The following is an 18,913-nucleotide window of genomic DNA, read 5'->3' on the forward strand; positions in this document are numbered from 1 at the left end:
GATTTGGACTCTAATCCTCCTGAGTTGTGCCATGTACGGTTCGAGTTTTCAAAAGGCGCAATTGTGGGTTCAGATGTTAAGAAAGCAGTTGCAACGTTGTTGTCACTTAGGACTGAAGGTGTTTCCAAATCGTTGTTTGAGTCTGAATCCTCTGGTAGAAAGAAGGGAAGACAATATCCCATGAGAGAAGTTCCCCCACAATGGAGAGAGGGTGGCGCAAATGCTAATCCGATTATTCTGTCACACTTTCAGCGTGTGTGGGTACATGTTCCATGGAAGCGAGCTGAAGTTTTGGCCCTTAAGCAGACATTACCTGATCCCCGTAAAAACCCTGCAGGTTATTACAAGGAATTGTCACAGACTGCAGGTTCATGCATCATGAATTTAGCTGACATAGACATGTTGTTTGGGAACGTTGTTCCACAGCCTTTATGGGGAAAGATTCGCCATGCAGATCATGATCAAGAGTTAGGTGACTCATGGGCTAATATTGCTGCTGCAGATGCCCTACAAGTTGGTGGTGCTAAACCCGAGCCTTTAGTAGCAGATCTCCCTGGTAGGATAATTGATTACATGAAAACTTTAATGCCTGCGATGCGTGTAAATTGGGATAAGTTGTCTGCATGTAAGCAGAAGAAAGATGAAACGGTGTCTGATTTCTTCACCAGGTTTGAAGAAACTTTTGTCGACCACAGTGGTCAAGATATGAGCACAGAAGGTGGTCAGCGGTTGTTCGTCGATAAATTTGTGCACAATCTGCTTCCAGAGTTGTGTAAAAAGTTAAAAGATTCAGAGAGTTCTTGGGCAGTTTCTTCTTCAGCACAGATATTGGCTACTGCACAATATTACGAAAATCGAGATAAAGATGAGAAAGATAGAGCAGAGAAGAAAACTAAAGAGTTAAAAACAAAGGTTTTGTTACAGCAAGCATATCCGCCACGTGGTGGTCAAAATAGTGGTGCTCAGAGTAACTATCAGAATAATTATCAGCAGCCTCAACAGTATCAGAAGAACTCACAAAGAGTCGAGTATACTCAACCACGTGTCCCTGTAGGCCCCAATCAGTGTTCATATTGTAAGGAAGAGGGTCATTTCAAGTATAGTTGTCCTATTTTATTACAGCGCGCAAATGGTGCTTCTGGTGTAAGAGGTCGAGGTGTTCAACAAGCATCTAGAGGTAGAGGACGTGGAAATTTCCTCCAGAACACACAGTCTCTTCCACCTCAAAATTCGATGAATAGGTTCGATCAGCAGAATAACGCATCTGTTAGGACGGCTCAGTACTATGCTGATGATTACTATGCAGAAGATGAGCATATGGACGGTAATGATTGCTAGGACAGCCATAGACAAAGAGAGGGAGTTGTTTCAGTTCCAGTAGATCAGAGTGGACCTTACGTTGAGGTGATTACATCAGGTGTGTCAGAACCTTTTCTGTTGGATACTGGTCTACAAAGAGTTCTATTATGCACTCCAAACTCCCTGGCGCACCTTTGTCTGGCGAAATGAATGTTTCTGTAGGTTTTTCTGGCGCCCCAGTTAGAAATCCGATTTCTGACCCTTTGTCCCTTTCTGTTGGACCTTGTGAATTCAAAGCACCCCTTATTCTGACAACAGGTTGTGGTGAAAACTTGCTAGGATTAGACTTGCTGAAAAGATTGTATGCAACTTTATATTGTTCTCCTTCAGGAGTACAACTTACACTGGGTAAGAAAGTGATTTCTCCAATGTATTTGTCAAGGGATAAACTTCCAACAGAATTGTCATCTCTCCCTAATATTCTTTGGGCTACTGGTCCTAATGATGTGGGTCTTTTGGAAATACCGCCATATGTTGTAACATTGAAAGCCAATGTTAAAATGCCACGAATTCCCCAATACAAAATTTCTAGTGAAGGTGAAAAAGCTTTGCTAGCGATCATTTACGATTTGATTGAAAAAGATGTGATTGAAGAGACAAGAGGCAACGTTTGCAATAGTCCTGTTCTGCCTGTTTTGAAACGAACTGACCCTTCTCAGCCACCTGTGTACCGATTTGTGATTGATCTTAGAGAGGGCAATAAAATAGTCGTGCCACAATTTCCAGTTGTTCCTGACATTACTGCCCTATTGACTATGATTCCAGCTTCTGCCACCTGGTTTTCGGTGATTGACTTGAAGAATGCTTTCTTCAGCATCCCGATTGCTGAGGAGAGCAGGGATATTTTTGGCTTCAGTTTAGGAGGACGCAGCTTCCGCTTTAAACGCGCTCCCCAGGGCTACTGTGAAAGTCCATCAATATATAGTCAAGCTTTAAAAACACAGCTTGATACGATTGTAGTACCTGATGGCGCTACCCTCATTCAGTATGTTGATGATTTGCTTATTGCTGCAGATACTGAGGAAATCTGTAAAGAAGCCACATTGTCATTGTTGCGTCATTTGTGTGATTTGCATCACAAAGTGTCTCTCTCAAAATTGCAATATTGTCGACAAGAAGTGACCTACTTAGGTCATCTCTTATCGAAGGAGGGAAGGAAACTGACCCCAGAAAGAATTCAGGCAATAGCGAAATTGAGTGTGCCAAGAACACAGAGAGAAGTGCGTGCTTTCTTGGGCATTACATCATATTGCAGGCAATGGATACCAAATTTTTCGTTATTAGCCAAACCTTTGGTGGCATTAACGTGTAAAGATACACCCAATCCCGTTCCTTGGTCTGAAGAGTGTCAGAAAAGTTTTTTTGAATTGCGCACAGCATTATGTTTGGCTCCTGTGTTAGGTACACCCAACTACAGTAAGCCCTTTACATTGTATGTCCATGAGAAAGAGGGTTGTGCATTATCAGTGTTGACTCAGTTGTTTGGAGACAAGCAACATCCATGTGCATATTTTTCGTCGACTTTGGATCCTGTAGCTAAAGCATGCCGAGTTGTTTAAGAGCAACAGCGGCAGCAGCTGTTTCTATTCGACAGTCTGCTGGTCTAGTGATGAATAACATGTTAGTTGTGATGGTTCCACATGCAGTGGACACGTTGTTAAACAGAACCAAGACACAGCACTTAACTAGTGCTCGATTGTCAGGTTACGAGTTGACATTGTTAGCGAGTCATGTGCACATAAAAAGATGCAACACTCTCAACCCAGCTACGTTGTTACCAATTGTAGAGGAACTAGATGCTTCTGAACAACATGATTGTTTTCTTAGAACAGAAGAAGAAACGAAAGGGAGAGTAGATCTCCAATGTTATGTTATGTTATGTTATTTATTTATTTATATAGCGCTCGGCTACTCAAAAAGAGTGTCCCGGCGCTTTATTGGAGAAAGGAAACGCTGCAACATAATAACATAACACCAGATAAAAAGAAAGAAAACAAAGATGCCAGACAAAAACTCACAATAAACAGGCTACTGAGTAAACAGCCAAGTTTTAAGGCCTTTTCTAAAGGCCAACAAGCTAGTGGCTCCCCGCAGAGCAAGCGGCAAAGAATTCCACAGCCGTGGCGCCAGCAATCCGAAAGAGCGGCCTCCAAGGCGCGCTTTCTTTACACGAGGAACAACTGCCAAGTACAGGGATTCCGACCTCAGAGACCTGGTCGGTTGATAAAAGACCAGTCTCTTTTGGAGGTACTTGGCTCCCCCCTTGTGAAGAGCTTTATAGGCCAAAGTTAGAGCCTTAAAGGCAATCCGCTTGCGGATGGGGAGCCAGTGCAGAGTTTCTAGCAAGCCCGACGCACTGGAACGCCTATTCAAACCATAGATTGCCCTAGCAGCGGCATTCTGCACCACTTGAAGCCGCTGCAGCAAGTACTCTGGTAGGCCCAGGTAAAGAATGTTGGAATAATCCAACCTGGACCCAATCAGAGCCTGGACTGTCAATCTCCTATGCTCCTCGGAAAGCAGGGGCAGAAACCTCCACAGCATCCTAAGGATGCCGAAGCAAGTGCCCGACACCCCCAAGATCTGGGATTTCAAGGTTAGCCTATTATCCATCTTGACCCCCAGATTCTTGGCAACCTGAGAGGAACAAGACGGGGGGAACATATTCGGTGGCCACCAGGCCTGCCAGTCTGGCTCTGTATCACACCCAAAGAAAAGTACCTCGGACTTATCGGAATTGCACTTGAGGCTGTTCAGATGGAACCAGTGAAAAACAGCCCCAAGGCAATCCCGAATACTCTCCCCATCAAAGTCACCTCCTCTCGTACAAGAGAAGAGGAGCTGGGTGTCATCCGCGTAGGATACGATCCGGGCGCCCAACGACTCCACCAGCGCCGCCAGAGGGGTCATAATGATGTTAAAGAGGGTCGGGCTCAAAATAGAGCCCTGTGGGACCCCGACTCCCAGAGGCGGCATCACGGCGGAATCCGGCGGCGCCCAGATCGTTTGCCGGCGGCCGGCTAGAAAGGAGGAAAACCAATCGAACACCGTCCCCCGAAGGCCTATCTCGAAGAGTCTGGCGAGAAGACCATCATGGGGAACGGTGTCGAACGCCGCCGACAGATCTAACATCACCAGCATGACTTTGCCCCCCGAGTCCAGAACCCCTTTAATGGTTTCTGAGACCTCGAGGAGCGCAGTCTCTGTGCTAAGATGGGGACGAAAGCCCGATTGGGTGGCATGCAGGATCTCGTTAGTTTCAAGAAAATTGGACAACACACCTTGTACGTGTTTCTCCAAAATCTTCGTGAGAGCCGGCAACAGAGAGATGGGCCTATAATTAACTGGGGCCTTCGGATCAAGGCCAGGCTTTTTAAGCAAGGGGATCACCATCGCCTGTTTCCAAGCTTGTGGGACCACTCCATGCTTTAATGATAGATTTAACAGCGGGTTGGCCAGTGGATTGATCACCTCCGCCACTTTCGCTAAAAATTTAGCCGGGCACGGGTCAAGAGGTGAGCCTGATTTTAAATTGCCCATTAGAGCCAAGGAGTCGGTAGCGGAGATCGGTGGAAATACACTCAGCGTCACACCTGGCCTAGCCAGTGGTGATGCGGTGAAGTCCGGTTCAATCTGGACCGCGGACACTGGTATCAGGAATGCCTCCTGGATGCGTTGAATCTTGCTCGTAAAAAAAACTGCAAGATCCGTAGCCCAGGTGCCTGATGGCTTCTCGTCCGAGGAATTAGACCAAGAAGAAGTGAATTCTCTCACAATGGAGAAAATCTCCTTACAGGAGTTCGAAGCGGCTTCTATTCTCCTGGCTAAATATGCTTATTTTCCAGACGAATGTCCCGGTGATAAGCCTTAACCACCGTTTTGTAGGTCTGCTTGGCACCAGTATCATATTGTGCCCGCCAGGCTCTTTCGGCTACCTTGCACTGCTGCCGCTTAGCCGACAGTGCAACGGTGAACCAAGGCGCAGAGACCCTTCTCGGTGTCGGGCGAGATGTCAGCTCCGGGGCAAGATCATTTAGCCTGTCAAGAAGCCAGTCCTGCAGGGTCTGCAGATCCCTGTCCAAATCGCCGGAGAGGGGGCAAGGATGGAGTACTGCTGCCTGAACCAGCATCTCTGAGGTTACTCGGTGATATGCCCTGTGGACACGACCCTGTTCATATGCCAAGATAGGCAATGGTTTACCTATGCCCTTGATCACAAATTTGGCAAGGAAATGGTCTGACCATAGGACGGGAGTAATCTTGATGTCCTCAAGAGGGGAGGACGAGAATATCTGGTCAAGAGTGTGCCCCTTCTCATGCGTGGGCTCCTGTACATAAGGGATCAGCCCCAGCGGGGTAAGCGCCTCAGAAAGTTTAATGGCAGCAGGGTCGGACGGATCATCCATCCGAAAGTTGAAATCCCCTGCCACAATACAGTGTTCCGCTTTCAGGGCCAGCCCAACCAGCACCGAATCCAGATCTTCAAAGAAAGTGCCGGGTGCGCCAGGTGGCCTATACACGAGCAGTCCCTTGACGGATTGATGCGGCGATAGAGTGATAGAAAAGGCTAGAGTCTCCGAGCCTCGGATGTCCATTATTGGCAAGATCGTGCACAAGGTGCCTTTCCTGACCAACAGTGCCACTCCGCCGCCCCTTCCCTTGGCTCTATCCTTCCTGAAAATGTTGTAATCAGGCGGGATAGCCATGGCGACATCAGGGTTGGAAGACTCACCCCACCACGTCTCCGTGAGCATAAGACATAGTGGCTTCTCTATATCTAACAGCTCAAAGATGTCTTGCGCATGTTTACATGCTGACCTGGTGTTTAATAGCATGCAACCAAAGTCCACGCTAAGGGTGTTATTGATCTGCCGTGGAGAGAGCGAGCGGGTCGGACGCCAGCCACAGCCCGGGCAGCAAGATTTCCCGAGATGACGTCCGGGAAAAACGGTGCGACAGCCTAAGCCGTGAGGGATGAGAGAACGAAGTTCAAAAGGGGAGTAATGCAGGACAGGAGTCCCTGGGGGACACATCCCTGGTGGTAGAATCCCACCCGCCGCACCGTCCGCCTCCGGGACGCTGACGGGCGCAGACGGGCAGGACTCTGGCTTGACTCCGGCGAGAGTCCGGCGCTACCGCTGCGCGTCACCGCTGCGCGCATGAGGCGAGCATTAAATAGGGCTCACCTGTGTTCCAAGTGAGCGCTAGAGCGCTCAAACAGGTGGCACACTCGCAACACAACACCCCCAAGATGGCGCCCAGCGCCAAACACGAAGGCTGAAGGGAAAGTGTGACAGATCCGCGAAAAGCGCGGTGGGGGGCCCAATTTAAGGTGCAGGTGAGAGGGCTGACAAAGATTGGTTTTAAAAACAGGGCAAATGCAAATTAGATGAACACAAATACAAAAGCGGTATTTTAAAATAATAGCAGCGCTGAGGATTATAAATCAGCAGAATAGCGCGCGTGCGTGCTACTACCTTCTCCAAGGCAGAGCTGCTGCCTAGCTCGCCTTAAATAGGGCTCACCTGTGTTCCAAGTGAGCGCTAGAGCGCTCAAACAGGTGGCACACTCGCAACACAACACCCCCAAGATGGCGCCCAGCGCCAAACACGAAGGCTGAAGGGAAAGTGTGACAGATCCGCGAAAAGCGCGGTGGGGGGCCCAATTTAAGGTGCAGGTGAGAGGGCTGACAAAGATTGGTTTTAAAAACAGGGCAAATGCAAATTAGATGAACACAAATACAAAAGCGGTATTTTAAAATAATAGCAGCGCTGAGGATTATAAATCAGCAGAATAGCGCGCGTGCGTGCTACTACCTTCTCCAAGGCAGAGCTGCTGCCTAGCTCGCCTTAAATAGGGCTCACCTGTGTTCCAAGTGAGCGCTAGAGCGCTCAAACAGGTGGCACACTCGCAACACAACACCCCCAAGATGGCGCCCAGCGCCAAACACGAAGGCTGAAGGGAAAGTGTGACAGATCCGCGAAAAGCGCGGTGGGGGGCCCAATTTAAGGTGCAGGTGAGAGGGCTGACAAAGATTGGTTTTAAAAACAGGGCAAATGCAAATTAGATGAACACAAATACAAAAGCGGTATTTTAAAATAATAGCAGCGCTGAGGATTATAAATCAGCAGAATAGCGCGCGTGCGTGCTACTACCTTCTCCAAGATACTCCTCTTGCTGAATGTGATGGTACATTATGGGTGGATGGTTCATGCTTCAAGCTCCCGAATGGTGACACGACTGCAGCATATGCAGTCACTACTTTGCATACAATTGTTGAAGCTGCACGTATTCCACATAATTCAGCTCAAGCAGCAGAATTGATTGCACTTACAAGAGCATGTGTGTTGTCAAAAGGAATGACGATTGTGGAAAGAACGTGGGTTCCTGACTTCGCATGGGGCTAAGATTCAGCATGGTCAGTTGGTGAATGAGCTTCTTGAATCACTGACCTTGCCTCTGCAAGTGGCGATTGTGAAATGTAGTGCTCACAAGAAGATGACTGATGATGTTGGTCGTGGAAATGCATTTGCTGACGAAATCGCGAAAGAAACAGCGAGGAATGTGATGAGCCGAATGTATGTTACAGGCCCTGCAAGATGGGTTGGTGATGTTGGAATGTGTGAAGACACGATAGAGAGTGTGAAGTCTATTCAAGCTGAGGCTACAGAGAAAGAGTTGAGCATGTGGAGAGAAAGTACGGGTAAAATGGATGCAAATGGTTGTTGGATTGAATTGTCAGAGCATCAGAGATGGTTGTTACCCGATGCATATGTGCTTGCAGTGGTTACAATGGCTCATGGAATGGCTCACATCAGTGTGAAAGGGATTTGTAAGTTGTTGGCTCCAGTATGGCAAAATGCAGGAATTCCTAAGTGTGCAGAGAATGTGGTCAAGAATTGCATGGTGTGTCTGAAACACAATCCTGGTAGGGGAACCCCAACTCCAGCTGGTCATTTTGCACCTCCTACGTATCCGTTCGAGGTTTTGCAGCTAGATTTCATCCACATGGATAGGTGCAACAATTTAAAATACGTACTCGTTGTTGTTTGTGCCTTTTCAAGATGGGTGGAAGCCTACCCCCTAAAAGACAACACTGCCTTATCCACAGCTAAAGCCCTTGTGAAAGAGTTCTTCCCCAGGTTCGGAATGCCTAGAATGGTCTGGAGTGACAATGGGAGTGAATTTATGGGTCGTGTGATGAAGAGAGTATGTGAAGGGCTAGGCATTCAGCAAAAGTTCCACGCTGCAAATCACCCCCAATCAGCTGGATTAGTAGAATGCTACAACGGCACTTTAAAACTTAAACTGGCCAAAATCCAAGCGAGCTCTGGTCTTAAATGGCCTGACGCTCTACCCTTAGCACTCCTATCCACCAGAATGACTGTGCATTCGCGAGTGGGACTTAGTCCCAACGAAATAGTTTTTGGCCGCCCGGCCAACATATGGGGAGTGCCAAGGCCCACAAAATTTAGTGAAATCGAACACCCTGTTTTGCTTGATTATTTGTACGAATTGACGGCTAAATTACGTGTTTTGCATCAACAGGTCCATGACACCCTGCCTCCAGTCTCTGAAACTCCAGGTCATCCCATCGACCCTGGAACCTGGGTTCTCGTGAAGAATTTCCAGCGAACCAAGAACGACCAGCCCAGGTGGACCGGACCGCACCTCGTCCTTCTTTCCACGAGATCAGCCGTTCGAGTGGAAGGGAAGAAGCACTGGATCCACGGAGTCCACTGCAAGAGGGTACCTTTACCTCTGCCGTATGACCAGTGGGTCCAGAAGGGTGTCGCCGACTCAGAGACTGAAACTGTGCCACGTTTTCTGCCTTTCAGTGATGCACGAGTAAAAGGAACACTTACTGAACAAGAGAGTGATAACATTTTGCAACCAGCTGTATCACCATCAGTTCGATTGGACACTACAGAACCTGAACTCCTTTTCCAAGATAATACAATACCAGGAAAACAACGGTATAATCTGAGGCCGAGAAATACGAACTAATAAAAGTTTTTTTTTTCCTCCTCCAAGTACTATTTTTGAAAGCGCAGCTCTCCCATCTGAGAAACTTGCTTATTTTTATTTTTCGAACCGCCATCCGGGTTCCGCTGCTAGGGCCGCGATTGCCCAAAGTCTTTGGGGTGCAGCTGACGACGTTAGGTCGACAGTTCTGGTTGGTCCAAGGGAGTTGCCCTAGACTGACAGAAGCATTCCTTAGCAGAAACAACCTCCCATCGCGGGCAGCACTTTAGAGAGGATGGAGTTTTTCGAGATGGAGAGACCTGCCAAAACGGTGAACTTTAAAGCCAGGATATGTAAAATAATGACAAAGAAAAGCTTTTTGATATTGTGCATTTTCATGTTATTCAGTGTGATGATATTTTTAATAAGTTATGTTTTATTCTCTTTTCGAGTAACATTTGCACCCACTACATCGCCTATACCTCCTCCTACTGTTTCCTCACACTCTTTTCAACCCCTTCCTGAACATGAATCAGCTAGGAGATTAGAGTGTATTAATAACTCCTTTGTTCAGCTTTTGCACCAACACCAACTAGTAATGAACACAACTAACTGTTGGGTGTGTGGTCTTATGCCTCACACAACGGATAAAGGTATCCGTTATCTGGTCCTGCCTTTCAGCCACAATGGTTCTGTGTGGGCATACAGAACAATGTTCATATATGCACATGAAACCTACCCCCTACGTTCTGTAACAGACAATCCTAAAAATAGTGCTCTAGTTAAGGGTATAGTAGATATGATAAAGGAAGACATTTCTTATGAAACTATCCCAAGAGATGAGACACTAGTATACATAGGATGGAACTTAACCGGATATGGAGCTACTCTGAGTGAGAAACAGCAAGCTAAGAGATCTTCCCCGATTTGAATTGAACCCCATCAGGGTCACCTGTGTCTGCAAGGTAATGGCACGAATCCCAGAGCTCAGTTAGGGAAGAGTATCTGCACTAAAACGTATGTTTTTGCAGCCCAGACTTCCCCTTCGTTTTTAGCAGCTAAGGGTACCTATTTCATCTGCCATGATAGAGCCTATACATGGTTGCCCCCTGACTTTTCGGGCTCATGTTTTGTTTCGTTCCTGTTGCCTCCCACCTACACAGCAGCGGCAGATTACCACAAGACAAGGATAGTTAGAGGTGTCTTGAGTAAAGAGGACACTGCAGGACAAGAATTTGGGGACTTCGCAAAGGGTTTTCTGCCGTCCTGGGGACCCATGGTTAACAGCAGGAACATAAGGCAATTGACAAGGGTGGTTGAGTCCACCGTAATTGAAACTGCTGGTGCCCTTAGTAATTTGACTGCTGAGCTCCAGTCGGATCGTCTTATGACCCTTCAGAACAGGGTCGCATTAGATGTCATACTTGCAGACCGAGGTGGGGTATGTAGATTGATCCAATCGAGTTGCTGTGTTTTCATTCCAGATAACGCTCCAACAGTGTACCAGGCCATCTCTAAACTGCATAAGATTTCCGAATCTATTCATGTGGATAAAGGAGATTGGTCCTTAATGGGATGGTTCTGGGAACTGATATCCGCCTGGGGATGGAAAATTCTGATGGTCATTGGGATGGTCTTAGCCATTCTTTTCCTGTTCTGTCTGTGCGTGCAGTGTGCTCCTGCAATATGTGGCCTCTGTGTTACATCATGTGTAAGGAAGCCTGTATCAAAAGACGAACTAAGTAATAGAATGATGTTACAGCAACATCTCAATGACTTTAGGAATATAGACCTGGACTCAGATTAGCATGAGATTAGGTTAAATTGCCTATGTAAGGGCAAAAGGAGGGTTTGTAGTTCTGAAAATTCTGGACTCGTGAAAAAAACTTCGTCGTAGCATGACGATTTTTATATCAAAAGACCGAAAATGGCTAGTACACTATGTACAAGCATTTTCGTCATATTCGAGTGACGATTTCACCTCGAAATCATCATTTTCGTCTTGAACCCTTGGCTTCCATTTTGTGTACGGCAGCCATTTTGTGGGTTGCCCTCACATAGGCTTATAATACAGCTAAATTCGATATCAAAGGACACGTACACCTTGATTGACTTTTCTCTGACCTGGGCAAGCTGAAACCTTTGCCTCAGGCCGAACCTGTTTGGTCAGTTCCTCTCCCAGTGGCCGAACGAGATAGCATCAAGGCACAACATGTCATAAACCCTTTTCATCGCACACACACCCTGCCTAATCTTGCTCCCACCTGTCCCTGTTCCTTTCTCTCTGACTTGCTTTACAAGGAGGAGGTGCCCGTTTTTATTGGGGGTCCACCGATATCTGATGAAAATGTTGGGCCTTGCCGGGTAATTTGTTGTGGGCTGGACAAACTGGAATGTGGGCTTGTCATCATGACTCTGCTTTTTCTTTGTAGTGAAAATATGTGAATAGTCTACTGTAAATGTCAGAATGTTTGCCTGTAGCACAATATTTTGTATAAAAAGAGAAGCCTGGCTTTGTAAGATTGAGCAGTCTCCTGAGAATATACATCCCGTGTTGTTGTACTTCTAGGACCTGTTACTTGGTTGCAGCCAATAAAATCGATCCTTGACTTCACCTAGAAGACTCTGAGTTTCTGTGGTCTAAATCAGGAAAGTACTCGAGGTCTTTGGGTGTGTACCCTGACACCACTGGGTTACCGGTTCGGTACCGGTTCTGAAAAACCCAGTACCTCAGTGAGCCTCCATAGCTGACGAGCTATAGGTGAAGCACCTCCGCGCCCGAGAGGCAACAAAGCCTGGATTGTTTGGCAGCCTCTTAGCCACCCCAAACTGATCTCTACTGATGAAGGATACTATCCAGAAACACGAGCCATGTCTCGTGTCTAGAGACACCTTTACTAAGCACCTGCTTGCACCAACCTTGGTGTAATACTTACGAACTTTGTCCTGAATCGTGCAAACTGCATTTACCAGAATGCGAAGGGGCGACCCAGCTGAGAGGTCAGGAGTGTGCTCCCTCCCTGTTTCAAGATCTCAAAGGTGTTGTGGATTGATTTGAATACAATGTTTGACATTGTCGTCCCGAGCGATTTGTGGGGAGCTTGTAAAGTTGCAGTTGATTGGCCTACCTCCGAACCAGATAGGGATCCTGCCACAAATGTTCCTTCACCTATTGTCATGAAGAAGTTTGAACAGGTGATCACATGGCTGAAATCCAAGATATCGCCACAAGATATTGATTGGGTCAAGATAGATCGAACAGTTCAGGAACCGAAGGAAACAGTGCATGAATTCTATGAGAGGCTCTTGCAAGCCTTTAAACAGTACAGCAAGTTGGATACCTTAGACCCCATGGATATGGGACAGCTTGTTTCCAAGTTTGTCTTGGGTCTAAGGCCAGAGAATAGCTGCATGATTCAACAGCATTTGATCTGCTGGCAGAATAAGTCAGTGGGCGAAATACTGTGATATGCCAGGTATTGCAGTGATGAGGTGAATTTAAAACATAGCAAGCTTAAGGATAAGCTGATGTTAGTCCAGATGCAAAGTTCTGACAAAGGACTCCAGATACAGTCAAGTGAGGGGACGTTAGGGAGAAGACAGGGACACAATCAGGGAGGAACACAGAATGGTCAGGGCCAGGGAAAGGATGTGGTGACATTGAAAAAGACCACTGCGTGTCATCTTTGTCACCAGGTCGGACATTGGAAACCCGAGTGTCCCTTGAACTCAACAAATAAGTTGCATCAGGAGGTAGATGCAGTGCAGGTACCTGAAATGGTTAATACTGTGACGAGGCCAAGATCGATGAAAGGGGGGACGCTGGTTCCACAAGCGCAGATTCCCCAGCCACCGAGGATCCCACAAGGGACTCGGACATACCAGTAGATGCCTCTCTTTGAAGGGTTTGATGAGTGCGGCTCAGACCCGTTGGCATGATAGGCCTGAGGGGGGAGGAAGACTGCGCACTTGGGGCTGTCTTGGAGGTAGACAGAGGGGACCGTTTGTAGAAGATGACGTTGACGGTCAGCCTATCACCTTTTTGGTTGATACTGGTGGAACCCCTTCTACTGTAAGATCTGCAGTAGTTCCCAACCTACCCCTCTCGGGACAATCAATTCAAGTTGTAGGAGAAGCGAACAAGAAAATGACAAATCCTTTGACTGAACCGATTCCTGTGAAAATAGGAACTTTCCGAGACAGACATCATTTTGTGGTGTGCGACTCAAGGCCAGTCTGCCTGCTAGGAAGGGATCTCTTGTGCAAGCTCAATTGCACTATCTATTGCACCCCTAAGGGAGTGGAATTGCAGACCAACAACGAAGATACCACCTTTAAGGTTGCAAATCAGCATTTGTGCATTGAGATATACCGCGTGGTAAAAGTGGAAGAGCTTCCACTTGACTTAAGAGATTCAGTCTCGTTGGATGTGTGGGACTTCACAGGAGAAGAGATTGGACTGATCAAAGGGGTAGAGCCAGTTAAGATTCAGGTTAAGCAAAATGTTGAGTTTCCAAGAACACCCCAGTATAACCTGTCACCAGAAACGATTGCAGGAATACAATCTGTAATCGACTCTATGATCAGACAAGGAATCCTAAAGGAAATAATGGGCAGCCCATGCAACTCACCAATTATGGGATTGCAGAAGCTGAGTGGGAAATTCCGGATCATGCAAGACCTGCGAAAGGTCAACACAATAGTTGTTCCATGTTGTCCGGTGGTACCGAATCCATCAGTGATATTGTTTCAGATCCCATGTAAAGCAGAGTGGTTTACGGTGATTGATTTGTACCAAGCATTCTTTTTGATACCTCTTCATGAGGAGAGCCAATTTCTTTTTGCTTTTGAGCTGGAAAACCGTGTGTTAACATGATGTCGTATTCCTCAAGGGTATACAGAGAGTCCATCGATCTATAATCAGATCCTGAAGAAGAATCTTGAGAGTCTTGTGATGCAGCAGAACTCAGTTCAGAGGATGCTTGCAGGATTGACACAATAGCTTTACTGAATCATCTGGTGTCCCCCAACAAGTTGCAATATTGCCTGAGTGAGGTGCAATACTTGGGTCACTGTATAGAGAAAGGCAAGCGAAAGGTGTTACCCGATTAGATTGAGGCAATCATGAATATGGCTGTACATACCACTCAGAGAGAAGTCAGAATGTTCCTAGGGATGGTTGGCTACTGCCGACAATGGGTTTCGAACTTCTCTCTGAAAGCGAAGCCTTTGCAGAGGCTGACGCACAAAGATGTGAGTGATCCGATACCATGGGACAAAGACTGTATGAAGGCATTTTTGGAGTTGAGAGAGGGCCTATGTCTTGCTGCGGCTCTGGGAATGCCTGATTACAACAAGCCTCTTTCATTATTCTGTTGTGAACGAGAAGGTTGTGCATTATCAGTTTTGGCTCAGGAGCATGGAGGTGGACCAGTTGCCTACTTCTCAGCTACTTTAGATCCAGTAGCTTCATCGTTGCCCGGATGTCTCAAGTCCGTTGCTGCAACAGGTGTCAGCATTGAAAGATGTGAAAGCATTGTCATGGGGCATTCTTTGATCGTGTATGTTGAGCATTCTGTCGAACTGCTGATGACGAGGACAAAAACACAGCACCTGACTGTTAGAACCTGGGGTAGCCTGGCCTAGGGCAAGACATACATTTCAGAGGCACAGTGTTAAGGTTGCAGACCACCCAAAAGTAACTTCACGCAATAGCACACAAAAACAACACTACACCAAATTTTAGAAAAATAAGTACTGCTTTATAAAAATAATTTATACTCTATTCTCTATGCTTTAGAAATTACAGTTCAGTACGTTATCATCAATCAGGTGAAATCACAATCTGCTAAAGATTTGGGGAGAGAAAAACTACCATTCAATATAAGCAAAAACAGATGTTATAAAGGTATTAGCATTCTTTTTAGCAGAGTCACTGGCATTAAGAATTCATATTAACAGTATCCTTCAATGCATTTATAAGTCATGTGCCCAGAAGTTCTATTTCAAGGATTACTAACTCTTTCTCAAGGTTTAATTATTAAGCAGCAAGCTTTATCCTGAGCTACAACCTTCAACTGATCCACAGACTCCTTAATACTGCTCCCCAGCCTGGGTTCTCCAGGAAGGAAAAACGATTAGTGCCTAAATCACTGCACTGGAGATGCTAGCGCCGCTTCCCCCAGTAATTCTCCTCCTTACTTGTATGTCAGGGCCGGAATCGTCTTGCACCAGACTTTAAGGGGACAGCAGACAAAAGGGGGGGGGTCGGGGAATCAGGCAGGCGAGGCCCTCACTCGAGCCAGCTCCTCAACGTGGCACTCGAGTGAAGGGAAATCAGGCAGGCGAGGCCCTCACTCGAGCCAGCTCCTCAACGTGGCACTCGAGTGAAGGTAAATCAGGAAGATATCACTTTGCTCTTCCAGCCCCTTCCGGGCTTCTACTCACTCTCTCCCTGCCCGGGCCAGCTCCTCAACGTGGCACTCGGGCGGGAGGGAAAGGACAGATTTCCTGACGACCAGTGAAGCCGGCGCGCCTCTTCTGTGCTGACCGGCGGGGGCTACTACTCCCGCTGTCATGCGCGGAAGGCGCTCTGCTGTCTCCTCGCGCTGCGCCTGCTCCCGCTTGGGACGCGCTACTCACGGGCCTGCTCTCTCTCTTGGCGCCCCTCCTTCCGGGGATCCTCAGCTTCCAGATCCGCCTCACGGAGCCCAGCGCTCAACCGGGCATGCGCGAAGAGCGAGTGTCTCTCTGTCAGAGACCGCGCTGATGGCGCTGCACCGCCCTTCTTCTCCGCTCCTCACCTCAGGCTTGCAGATGCAGGTCAAAATCAGCGCCGCCTCACCTCAAACCAATCCGGGGGGAGAGAACGTCACGTTGCCCACCAGCCTCAGCTTCCTCAGCGCTTTCGCGCCGGCCCAGAGCCAAGACAGCACGTTTTCTTGCCGCCTATGTTCTCTCAGCCCTCAACACTTCAGGTAGGAAGGGGGTCTCGGTAGGGTCGTTATAACAGCAGTTAAGCAGAACGTTTTGAACAATTTGAGAACAGGGGGGGCTCAAGGGTTAGCCCCACTCTGCTGGGGATTCTTACAGCAACAGTCTCTTTGGAATCCTAATGCTGGGCAGAGGACTGCACACCGCAGCACTGCAGTCTCCTTCTCCTGAAGACTTCCCCTGTCTGATTTAGAAAAGGGGCAAGCTAGGCGCCCAGGGTCTCCAGTAACTTCCCACAGCGGGGCCAGGACAAGTAACCAAGAGGGGAGTAGTGGGTTGGACCAATAAGGCAGCTTCCCAGTCCAGGAGGTCAACCCTAAGTCTAACCTCTTCCCACCCTCAGCTACCACCTGTCCTCCAGCTGACTTCCACAGGTAGACAAAATGGCTGCCCCGCATTCCGCCTTTTATAGGCTGCCCTTCAATGGTCCAGCATGGACCAGAAGGTTCTGGAATGCCCTATGTTAGGCTATGGCCAAGTTCTGGGTGCGACAGTTGGGGCAGTTGGAAGCCACCATTTTGTGTGGTTCCAACTTTCCTGTCAGAACAGGCCTCTGGGCCTGAGGTAAAAGATTATGGGGGGGAGAAAGAACACCTATCCCCTTGACCAACACCTAAAAAAAATAGTAGACAGAAAAATTATTAAGGATATGAGGGGCAAAAAGGGGACAAAATAAATAATAATGAGGAGGGACTGCGCAAAAAATCCAGACAGGTCTAACACGCGTCCCCCCCAGCTGAAAGTGGGGAGAACTACCCAACCCCTTGGGAGTCCTCTTCACTAAGGCGGAAATACCTGGAGAGACCGTCTGCATTGGCGTGGTCCACTCCAGGCCGATGTTCCACCCGGAAGTCCATTCCCTGTAGGGAGATGGACCACCTCAACAGCTTGGGATTTTCCCCCTTCATTTGCATCAGCCAACGAAGGGGGCGGTGGTCAGTCTGAACCAGGAAGTGCGAGCCAAAGAGGTATGGCCGCAGCTTCTTCAGAGCCCACACCACCGCAAAAGCTTCCCTCTCAATTGCACTCCACTTCTGTTCCCGGGGAAGCAGTCTCCTGGATAAGAAGACTACAGGCTGATCCAGGCCCTCTTCATTTAGTTGCGATAACACTGCCCCAATGCCATGTTCGGATGCATCTGTTTGAACAATGAACTCCTTGGAGAAATCGGGAGCCTTCAGGACCGGTGCTTCACACATTGCCTGCTTCAACTTTTCAAAGGCTCGCTGACAAGCCTTTGTCCAAACTACCCGTCGAGGTTGTTTCCTAGAGGTGAGCTCTGTGAGGGGCGCTACAATAGTGCCATACCCCTTCACAAAGCGACGGTAGTAACCTGTGAGGCCCAGGAAAGCTCGGACCTCAGTCTGTGTCTTGGGGGGTTCCCAGGCCATGATTGCCTCAATCTTCGCCTGCAGGGGCTGCACTGACCCCCTACCCACCAAGTGTCCAAGGTACACAACCGACCCCTGCCCAATCTGGCATTTGCTGGCTTTGATGGTCAATCCAGCTTGTTTCAGCGACTGGAGAACTGCTTGCAAATGTTGCAAGTGGTCCTCCCAACTGCTACTGAAGACAGCAATGTCATCCAGGTAAGCAGCCGAGAAACCCTCCATTCCAGAGAGGACCTGGTTCACCAGTCGCTGAAATGTGGCAGGGGCGTTCTTGAGCCCAAAGGGCATTACACAGAACTGGAAGTGTCCCTCAGGCGTGGAGAAGGCTGACCTTTCCCTTGCTCCATCTGTCAAGGAGATCTGCCAGTACCCTGAAGTGAGGTCAAAGGTACTTAGGTATTGGGCAGCTCCTAGCCGGTCAATTAACTCATCTGCCCTGGGGATTGGATGAGCATCAGTCTTGGTAACTGAGTTCAGTCCTCGGTAATCCACACAGAACCTCAGTTCTGGTGTGGTGCCCGGTGGGGCGGCTTTTGGGACTAGCACCACCGGACTGGACCAAGGGCTGCTAGATGGTTCTATCACTCCTAGCTCCAACATCTTGGCAACTTCGCCATGGATGCTAGCCTTCACCTTGTCCGACAGCCTGTAGGTCTTAGATTTCACTGGGGGGCTGTCTCCTGTGTCCACATCATGGGTACACAGGTGGGTTCTTCTCGGGACAAGGGAAAACAGCGAAGAGTACTGCCCCAATACCTGACGGCAATCCTCTCGTTGCTCAGGAGTGAGAGACGGGGAGAGAATCACTCCCTCCACCGACCCATCCTTCTCTTGACATGAAAAGAGGTCTGGGAGAGGCTCGCTTTCTGCTTCCTCAGCACCATCAGTCACCAACATCAGGATGACCTCTGGCCTCTCATGGTGGGGTTTGAGGCGATTGGCATGCAGCACCCGTAAGGGCTGCCGCGGGGTCTTAAGATCCACCAAGTAAGTGGCCTTACCCTTCTTCTCCAACACCTCAAATGGGCCTGTCCAACGATCCTGAAGGGCACTTAGCTCTCCAGGTTCCATCACCCAAACTTTCTGGCCAGGCTCCAACTCCACCGGGTGAGCATTTTGGTCGTACCATTCCTTCATGACTGCCTGACTGGCCTCTAAGTTGTCAGCAGCCTGCTTCCACAACTTGGCCATCTGGCTTCTGAAGG

Source organism: Lissotriton helveticus, chromosome 7 (genome assembly GCF_964261635.1).
Source record: "Lissotriton helveticus chromosome 7, aLisHel1.1, whole genome shotgun sequence".
Lineage (NCBI taxonomy): Eukaryota > Metazoa > Chordata > Amphibia > Caudata > Salamandridae > Lissotriton > Lissotriton helveticus.